The sequence below is a fragment of the Pelobates fuscus genome, chromosome 1, assembly GCF_036172605.1.
Source record: "Pelobates fuscus isolate aPelFus1 chromosome 1, aPelFus1.pri, whole genome shotgun sequence".
Classification (NCBI taxonomy): Eukaryota; Metazoa; Chordata; class Amphibia; order Anura; family Pelobatidae; genus Pelobates; species Pelobates fuscus.
This window is the reverse complement of record NC_086317.1, coordinates 178,731,338-178,741,991: the sequence shown is the minus strand read 5'-3', so window position 1 is coordinate 178,741,991 and position 10,654 is coordinate 178,731,338.

Sequence of the window (10,654 nt, the reverse complement as noted above, 5' to 3'; positions counted from 1 at the left end):
AAGATACATATAACAGAATCGTGACATTCTTCCAAGAATCAGTGGAGCAGGACTTCCACAGGCATACTGATCACCCTGTAGTCTTTTCTACTTTTTTGCCACCTTTTATTCAAACCTTCATACGTACATGATCGCACTATTCCGAACTGACATACACGTTTCCGACAAGCCTTTCAAACCATACCCCATTTTTTACACAAGATATCAAAGATAATTGGTTTATCGCTTCACAGTAACGTACGTACACAGATGGAAATACCGGGCAGTATCAGACTCCCAAAAAACAGCATTCGCGCCACACAACCAGGTCTTAAATCTATGTGCCTGCAACCATACAAGGGTTCGGGAACCCTACAACTCCACGATCACAACTAATCAGACAGGTAAGTCACGTCTCCCCAAGGAAAATTTAAGAAGGTACAAACACTACACCGCGTCACGTCAACATTCGAACCAGACAATCTAGACACTTGACCTACTAATCACTCCCTATCTACTTCTAAATACGATTCTACATTCACATTCCGTCATTAGAGTAAGTAGGACCACTGGCTGCTATTTTCACATCCATTCTATAAGAACGACATCCAGTAGCAGTACGCCGGAACAAACATTAGAGGCACTAGGAATCGGCTATATATTATACAGGAACATTCCCAACGCAGGAGTAGCAAGACATGGATTTTATATAGTGCTATAAGTGTGTTTTTCTGGCATTTCCTTTTGCCCTCTTTTTCAGGCCTACCCTCTACTGTCGGTTCCGGCACACCACACCGACTTAATTCCAATCACAAGGTACTTCACTATACGATATTAACCGACCACAAGTTTTAAGGCCGTAAGGCCTGTATTTGTGGGAGGAGTTAAGCGTTCCATATAAACGCTACTCCCCCCCTTCCTACCTGCCGTACGCACGCTGTTCACCCCACCCACCTCTCCCTCTTATACAATTCATTCAGGGGGGCCCTCTTTTTCAGGCCTACCCTCTACTGTTGGTTCCGGCACACCACACCGACTTAATTCCAATCACAAGGTACTTCACTATACGATATTAACCGACCACAAATATATTTATACATACTATTTGTTGTCATATCTATAATATATTATAAGTTAATTAAATCATACTAATAATAAACTATACATATATATTACATATATAATTTGTTTCCAAGTGTATTTGCTATAAATATATATTAACCCCTTAAGGACGTAGGACGGTTCAGGACCGTCATCGGCATTTTTCCATTGCCGACCGACGACGGTCCTGAACCGTCCTAAATTTAAAATGTACTTACCCGATCGCCGGCAGTGCTCCCGTTGTGGGGAGACTGCCTGCAGCCCAGACAGTCTCCCCATGGCGGATTAGGACCCCTGTGGCCATGTGATCGCCCAACAGGGCGACCACATGGTCACAATAGGTGTCCATGTGTCTGCCTGCAGGGGGACTGTCTGTGCTGACAGGCAGTCTCCCTGCATGTGTAAAATCAAAGAAAAAATGAAAGTTATAGTTAATAAAAAAAAAATATTATTATATATGTGTATATATATATGATATATAGACATATATTATACCTATATAATATATGTCTATATATCATATATATAATGTCATGCTAAGTGTATTTTTATATTAATATGTACATATATTAATATAAAAATACACTTATAATTAAATTACACACGTATATATATATAATATATATAATAACTATATATATTGTATATATATATTATTATAAAATACAAATAATAAGTAATTTAAATTAAATTAAACATGTAAAAATAATAATAATTTTTTTTTAAAAAAATTATATATCTATACGAAATTTTATTCTAACTGTATTTTGATATTAATATATATATATATTTATATCAAAATACACTTAGAATGAAATTGTATATATATCTATGTATATATAAATAAATAAAACGAATACGAACTATTCATATGTCCATATACAAAATTACATAAATAATTATATAAATATACACATAGACTTCAAATATATAAATATGCAGATATATTTAAATTATACGTGCGTATTTATGTAATATTTTAACATAATGAAGTTATTTTATTGATTGCAATTTAAGGGACCTGCCTGCCAACCCAGGCCGAAAGTCCAGAGAATTTAATTTGCTATCACTGTATTTTACCCTGTAACGTTCTACGACAGCCTAAAACCTGTACATGGGGGGTACTGTTTTACTCGGGAGACTTCGCTGAACACAAATATTAGTGATTCAAAACAGTAAAACATATCACAGCGATGATATTGTCAGTGAAAGTGACTTTTTTTGCATTTTTCACACACAAACAGCACTTTTACTGATGATATAATTGTTGTGATACATTTTCCAGTTTTGAAACACTAATATTTGTGTTCAGCAAAGTTTCCTGAGTATAACAGTACCCCCCATGTACAGGTTTTATAGCGTTTTTGAAAGTTACAGGGTCAAATATTTTTACATTGAAAATGGCCAGGTTGGTTACGTTGCCTTTGAGAGCGTATGGTAGCCCAGGAATGAGAATTACCCCCATGATGGCATACCATTTGCAAAAGAAGACAACCCAAGGTATTGCAAATGGGGTATGTCCAGTCTTTTTTAGTAACCACTTAGTCACAAACACTGGCCAAAATTAGCGTTCAATTTAGTTTTTTACTTTTTTCACACACAAACAAATATGAACGCTAACTTTGGCCAGTGTTTGCGACTAACTAGCTACTAAAAAAGTCTGAACATACCCCATATTGAATACCCTGGGTTGTCTACTTTAAAAAAAATATGTACATGTGGGGTGTTATTCAGTGATTCATGACAGATAATAGTGTTACAATGTCACTATTGATACATTTTAAAAAAACGCAATATCCTACTTGTACTTATAGCCCTATAACATGCAAAAAAATAGCAAAAAGCATGTAAACACTGGGTATTTTTAAACTCAGGACAAAATTTTGAATCTATTTAGCAGTTTTTTTCATTCGCTTTTGTAGATGAGTAAAAGATTTTTCACATAAAAGTCAAAAAACATGTATTTTTTTCAATTTTTCATCATATTTTTTCATTTTTAAAAAATTAAATTACATGAGATTATATAAATAATGGTATGTAAAGAAAGCCCCTTTTGTCCTGAAAAAAACAATATATAATTTGTATGGGAACAGTAAATGAGAGAGCGGAAAATTACAGCTAAACACAAACACCACAAAAGTGTAAAAAGATGCCTGCTCGCAAATGTACAACATCGCAAAAACAGTCCGGTCCTTAAGGGGTTAATATCAAAATAGAGGAACAATGAAATAATATATGTAACATGTATGTATAATATATTATTGCCATGCTTTAATCAACGTATAATATATTATGCATGTATATTACATGTATTATATATTATTTAAAACTTTTGGGGACAACTTTTTGACAACTTAGCCCGGGAGGTTTGAACTGGGAGCAGGGGGACTGCCTTGCCAGGCCTGGATCGCCGTGCCAGGTAAGTTTTTGTGGCCAGGGGGGCTAACGAGCGTTGGATTCGGTGCTTCTCATAGCGAAGCTTTGAATTGGCACTTGTTGCACATGCAATGTGTCCCCCCTTACTGCTTTTCTATGAGACTTGACAAAAGTCATCAGTATTAATGGCTCCAGGAGGATCAGGCTGCGTTTTTTATAGAAATGTTATTTATCTATTTTAAACAAGAGTGGCTGAAATAAAGCAAGAATACATCTTTTTTTTTTTTTTTTAAATACATATTTATGGTTGGATGGACAACAATTAGCATACTGTAGATTGGACCAGTGAAAGCTCATCCATTAGGGCACTTGGGGCAGCACCACAACAGTATATATGTGGGGAGAAAAATTATTTGCAGTAGTTGAGAATCACTAGGATTCTTTTTCTGGAGAGAAGGGCGATAAGCCCAAAAAAATAAGGTGGGAAAAATAGTTTAATTCTGTAAAAGGCATAGGCGTGCGCAGCCTATTGCATTAGGGTGTGCACCCTAAAGCACAAGCACACGCCGCATATATATATGTATGTATGTATATATATATATATATATATATACACACATACACACACACTGCTGTGTGTGAGCTGTGTGAGTGTGCTGTTAGTGTGATGTGTATGTGAGGGTGCTGGTAGTGTACTATGTGGGTGAGGGTGTTTGTGTGTGCGTGCTTGTGAGGGTGCTGTGAATGTACTGTGTGTCAGGGTGCTGTTTGTGTGTGTGCACTTGTGAGGGTGCTGTAAATGTACTGTGTGTGAGGTTGCTGTTTGTGTGTGAGGGTACTGGTAGTGTGCTGTGTGTGTGTTTGTTAGGGTCCTGTTTGTGTTTGTGAGGGTACTGTTAGTGTGCTGTGTGAGTGTGAGGGTGTGGTTTGTGTAATGTGTGTGAGGGTGCTGTGTGTTTGTGAGGGTGCTGTGTGTGTGTGTGTGTGTGTGTGTGCTGTATGTGTGTGGGTGCTGTGAATGTCTGTGGGTGCTGTGAATGTCTATGGGTGCTGTGAATGTCTATGGGTGCTGTATGTCTGTGGGTGCTGTATGTCTGTGGGTGCTGTGTGTCTGTGGGTGCTGTATGTGTCTGTGAGTGCTGTGTGTGTGTAGGTGCTGTGTATGTCTGTGGGTGCTGTATGTCTGTGGGTGCTGTGTATGTGTGTGGGTGCTTTATGTGTGTTGGTGCTGTGTATGTGTGTGGGTGCTGTATGTGTGTCAGTGCTGTATGTGTGTTGGTGCTGTGTATGTCTGTGGGTGCTCTGTATGTGTTTAGGTGCTGTGTATATGTGTAGGTGCTGTGTATGTCTATGGGTGCTGTGTATTTGTGTGGGTGCTGTATGTGTGTTGGTGCTGTGTATGTGTGTGTGTGGGTGATTGTGGGGGGTGGAGGTGGGGGTACATTACTTAATATCCCCCCTCCCTTCTTACTTTATGTAGGGAGGGGGGATCCTTCCTTGCTACATTCCCTGGTGGTCCAGTGGAGGTGGGGGCAGATCAGTTATCCCCCCTCCCTTCTTACCTTATGCCTGGGAGGGGGGATCCTGCTGCTGCCATCCTTCCCTGGTGGTCCAGTGGAGAGTGAACTCTAGCCCCGCAGGGCTAGAGTTCACTCACGCGAGATCTGAGCGTTGCCGCGGCAACGCTCAGATCTCGCGAGAGGAACCCGGCGGAGCTGCTGGCAATAGCTCCGCCGGTCCTCTCCTGCCTCCCTCCCTGCATGTGGGTCGGTGGGGAGGGAGGCTGAGAGCAGAGCCGGCGCTCAGATAGCGCCGGCTCTGCACGGACCGACAGGGGGGATCCTGAGATCTCCCCTGCCGGTATCACTCCATAGGCGTGCCGCGGGGATTAGGGTGTGCCCAGGCACACCCGGCACACCCCGTGCGCACGCCTATGGTAAAAGGTTTCAGTTCTGCAGGGTCCTCCCTCCTCATTGGTAGCTGTTTGAAGAAGCTTATGTGAGAGCATATAGGCATATTTAAATAATGGGGCTGGTTTGAAATCTGCGCTGTTTCAGCAGGTTCTACACATGCCTAGTGTCCTTTAAGAAGGAATTTCAATTGAGTTGTCAATGTGGCAGCAGAGCCAGCTGCCTATGAATGGAGGCATTCTATTGGTCTCTTTATTTACAGAACATCATTGAATGATAGCACTAGGAGGTGGGGTTACAGTGCCCAAAGGAGAGAGAATTAAGAAGCCATTTTGGAAGTAGCACAGAGAGAGTACAGCAGCAGCTCCTGGCCCCAGCCAAATGTAAGTTTAGAATATTATCTTTTTATATCCCCCAGTAGCCCCTGATTGCATGAGGGCTGATTAAGCAAGGAGATTTAATCAAATATATTTTACATAGCTACCAACATTTAAAAAATTTCCAGGGACACTTTGCAGCACAGCTGTCAATTACTACCGTACCTTGAAAATGTACCACGCCTACTGCTGCATAGCTCCGCCCACTATGTCCAACCCACATAATCTCCGCCTACTTATCATAGTGCAGATTACAGGGTCTACTCAATAAAGAGAACATTACAGGGAATTGAGATGGTAATTTTAAACTTAAGGCTAAAGTAGCGGAGTTGGAAAAACTCTCCCATTCAGCTGCACTATTTCGGCCTAAAGTTTGAAATTCCCATCACAAATTCTCTCTTTAGTGATACATTATACAGGTATACAGTAAGCACACAAGTTCACTGATACACAGGCTCCAAGACAGACAAGTTCACTGACACAAAACACAAACAGGCTTACTGACAGACAAAACTCTGACTCACACACAAGTTTACTACAGACACACTCATTTGTATACACACAAGGCTCTCTACAGACAAGCTGACACATACAAGCTGTCTAAATAGAAGCTCACTGACACAAGCTCACTAAATACAAGCTTACTGACATACAAGGATCACTACAGACAAGATTACTTACACATACAAGCTAACTGACACACACGAGCAGTGCCAGCATTATGGGCAAAGCAGTGCACTGGGGCCCTTCCTACACAACAACTCACAGGAATAAATATTTCAATTATCGATAAAATTAACCTTATATTTATTGGTACCTCCAACTAATGCAATACATATATACAATCCATACACACAGACTGCTGAACACATTCACACATAGACTGCTGAATACACACACAGACTGCTGAGTACACACACACAGACTGCTGAGTACATACACACAGTACACTGAATACACACACAAAAACACACACAGAGACTGCTGAATACACACAGAATGCTGAATACACACATAATGCTGAATACATACAAAATGCTGAACACACACACAGACTGCTAAATATACACACTGCTGAACACACACACAGAGACCGCTGAATGCACACAGAATGCTGAATACACCCATACTACTGAATACACACAGACTGCAGTGAGGGGTGCAGTGTGTGTGTGTGAGGGGTGCTGAGTCTATATGAGGGATGAAGTGTGTGTGTGTGAGGGGTGCTGTGTATGTCTGTCAGAGGTGCTGTGTGTGTAAGGGGTGCAGTGTGTGTGAAGGGTCCTGTGTGTGTCAAAAGTGCATTGTGTCGGGAGTGCTGTGTGTGTGTGTTAGGGGTGCAGTGTGTGAGGGGTGCTGAGTGTGTGTCTGAGGTGCTGTGTGAGGGTGCTGTGTATGTGTATCAGAGGTGCTGTGTGTGTGTGAAGGGTGCTGTGCCATGGTGGTCCAGTGGTGGTGAGTTGTCTATAGCCTGCAGCTCCCCTGGCTGCAGGCTGCCTTCACTCCTCCTGCGTGCAGAATGGTGTGTCAAAGCATAGCCATGGTAACACGCGTTCTGCCTCCCAGGTCCTCCAGCCCTCCCTTTCACTAACTAACGAAGGGCCTTTGGGCCGGTGAGTGAGATCTTTGAACTCCTCACCGGCCCAAGAGGACCCAGAGCAAGAAAGCAGGTCTCCTCTGTCGGCCTGGGCACTGAAACACACACACACACACACAAGCTCACTACAAACAAGCTCACTGACACACACACCTCGGAGTATATCAAGCTTACCTTGATACTGACTGGAGACTGTTGCTGGGAGGTCAGATCTGATCTGCTGCTTAACGGTGGGGGTGGAGCTTGTATGTGCTGGTGTGGCTTGTGTCATAGTGGCGGAGCGGCTGGGAAATCGGAAGGGAGACTTCAGTGCTCCCTCCAGTCCCAGCATCTCTTAGCAGTGAGCACCTCTCTCCTGAATTCCCTCGGCTGTTACAGTCCGAGGTAAAATAATAAAAACACATGGCTCTCCAAGTTGCCGGGACTGTCCCAGGAGAGTAAATTGCCCAGGACAGACTCCAGCTTGCCGGGACTGTCCCGGCAAAAACAGGACAGTTGGCAACTATTTAAGCAAGGGTCACCTAGTGGTGACAAGGGGAAGCGGAAATTTCTGTCACACAGCACTGTGCTGCCAGTCACTAATAATTTTAATAACTCCTACTGTCTTACATCTTCTTTATGTAAAACACTCATGCTGTAGCTATGTGAAACATTGTGAAGCTTCAAACTACAGGACTGGAGCTGGGGCTGCGGCTGTGACTGTAAGGCAGCGGTAGGCAACCTTTTAGAAGTACTTTGCGAGGATACGATCTTGCATACCCTTAGGGTGCCGGTCCTAGTTTTTGAGGCAAGGTCACATGACTGTTAAGGAGGAGCAGTTGGGTTAAGTACACAGATTAAGGGGCTAGGGGGTTAAGGAAATACACATTTAGGGACTGGGGGGTTAAAGGGAAACTCCAGTGCCAGGAAAACAATCCGTTTTCCTGGCACTGGAGGGTCCCTCTCCCTCCCACCCCCCAATACCCGGTTACTGAAGGGGTGAAAACCCCTTCAGTCACTTACCTCAGGCAGCGACATGTCCCACGTCGCTGCCTGCTCCTCCCCCGCTGCTCCACCTTCTTCCTCCGTCAGCCGGTGGGCGAGACTGATCCCGCCCACCGGCCGAGGAGTCCCAATGCGCATGCGCGGCAATGCCGCGCATGCGCATTGGCGCACCCCATAGGAAAGCATTGCAAATGAATTTCAATGCTTCCCTATGGGGAATAGAGCGACGCTGGAGCTCCTCACACAGCGTGAGGACGTCCAGCGACGCTCTAGCACAGATAATCTGTGCTATGATGCAGGAAGTGACCTCTAGTGGCTGTCTAATAGACAGCCACTAGGGGAGGACTTAACCCTGCAAGGTAATTATTGCAGTTTATAAAAAACTGCAATAATTACACTTGCAGGGTTAAGGGTAGTGGGAGTTGGCACCCAGACCACTCCAATGAGCAGAAGTGGTCTGGGTGCCTGGAGTGTCCCTTTAAGGAGACACATGGAGTTGCTGGGGGGTTAATGAGACACATAGAGAGGCACACAGAGGACTGGGGGGAGAGAGGCAAACAAAGGGCTGAGGGGGGAAGGCTGGAGGAACAAATAGACACACAGAGGGGCCGGTGAGGACAAAGACACACAGATGGGCTGTGGGGTACAAAGAGGGGATGGGGAAAAAGAGATACACAAAGCAGTTGGCAGAGGGAGAGACACACAAAGCGACTGGGAGAAGAAAGTCACACAAAGTTGGCAAATTTCATTTTTTGAGGGGGGGCACGTAGCTGGTCTTGCACTGATGTTGTCATATTCTTCTTGTGTTATTTATGGGTGTTGTAGTTGCTTTGTAGCTTGTATTTGTGCATATGTGGGCTGTTATATCATATGTTCATGAATAGTTTGTGGTATTGTATATGATACCTATGAATGTGGGCTATGTATGGGGGCTGCTTGTGGAATTGTGTCTGTGGATGATATGTCACATTGTGTGTTTGGTGATGTGTGTATTTGTGGGGCTGCTTGTGGGGTTGTGTAGGTGGATGTGTCAGTGGTGTTGTTTGTGGAGACTGTGTGTGTGTGTGTGTTTGTATTATTTATATGAGGGGGAGGCTTATTCTGCAGCTGTGTATATCTAATAGCATGGGTTGCTTCCCTTGGGTCCAGTGGGGGCTGCGATAGCTGCTGCAGGCTGCCATACTCCAGTGCGGATTTCTGTTCACAAGTGCGGGGAGCCAAGTGCTGTAGATGTGTAAATTACCTACAATCACTGTTTGGCTCTGACAGCCTTGAGTGCCATAGGATGCTGACCCCTGAATAGCTGAAAGTATTGAGTTGAATTGTTATCAAAGGACTTAGCAAAGTATTCCTTGTAGTTGGCAGGGTAGATTCTACTTTGGTACAGTTACCAAAAACCCTCTATTATTTAGATAGACAGGCGTTTGGGATAGAGGACATGTAACTTTTCTGGTCTCATTTTGTTTATATGTTTAGGCTGTTGAATGATAGCCATTGCGGCAGTCTGAGAATATTGATGATTGGAAACACAGCTCCTTAATCAACAACAAAAAAATTCATCTGGATGTGGATTTATGTCCTAAACTCGCCCCTATACATCAGAATTAGTTTGCTCCTCGTTTTAGATTCTCTGACTGGTATGGGAAGGGTGTGTCTGCAGCAGTATCGACAGATATTGATTTTTTTTTTTTAGAGCCGATACCAATAACCAGTGAACTTTCAGGCCGATAGCCAATAACTTACCAATATTCTGTACATTTACCATTTTGAAAAAATAAACTATTTCTACACAAATCTGTTAACTGAACATGTTTATGTATTTTTTTTTTTGCACATCTTTTTTATTAAAGGGACTCTCCAGCCAAGCCTCTTTACTCACCTGGTTCCAGTGCCGGGAGCCTTGTGAAGCCGCGCCCCCTATTTCATCAAAATGACTAAATAAGTGGGCGCGAGCAATCAGACGCTTCCATTTGGAAGCGTCATTGCTCCCTTGTGCGCATGCGCGGCTTCGCCACACATGCGCACATACTTCAGAGGGCGGCATTCATGCACCCATGCGCGCGGCCGCGAGCTGACAGCTCAGCTCGCGGTCTTTGCCCGCCCCCCTCCTCTGCTGACTGGCTGGAGAGAGAAGGCGCGCACACAGTTGTATGAATGCAGTGTTTGTGTATATCATGAATGCAGAGTATGTATGTTATGTGTGTAAAATTGGGGGAGGAGAGGGCATTAATTTTGAAACCATTTGTTTTAGTCTCCCCCCCTCTCTGCTTCTTACCTGGCCAGGGATGGGGGATATGGCATTCCCTGGTGGTCCGATATATAAGAATATA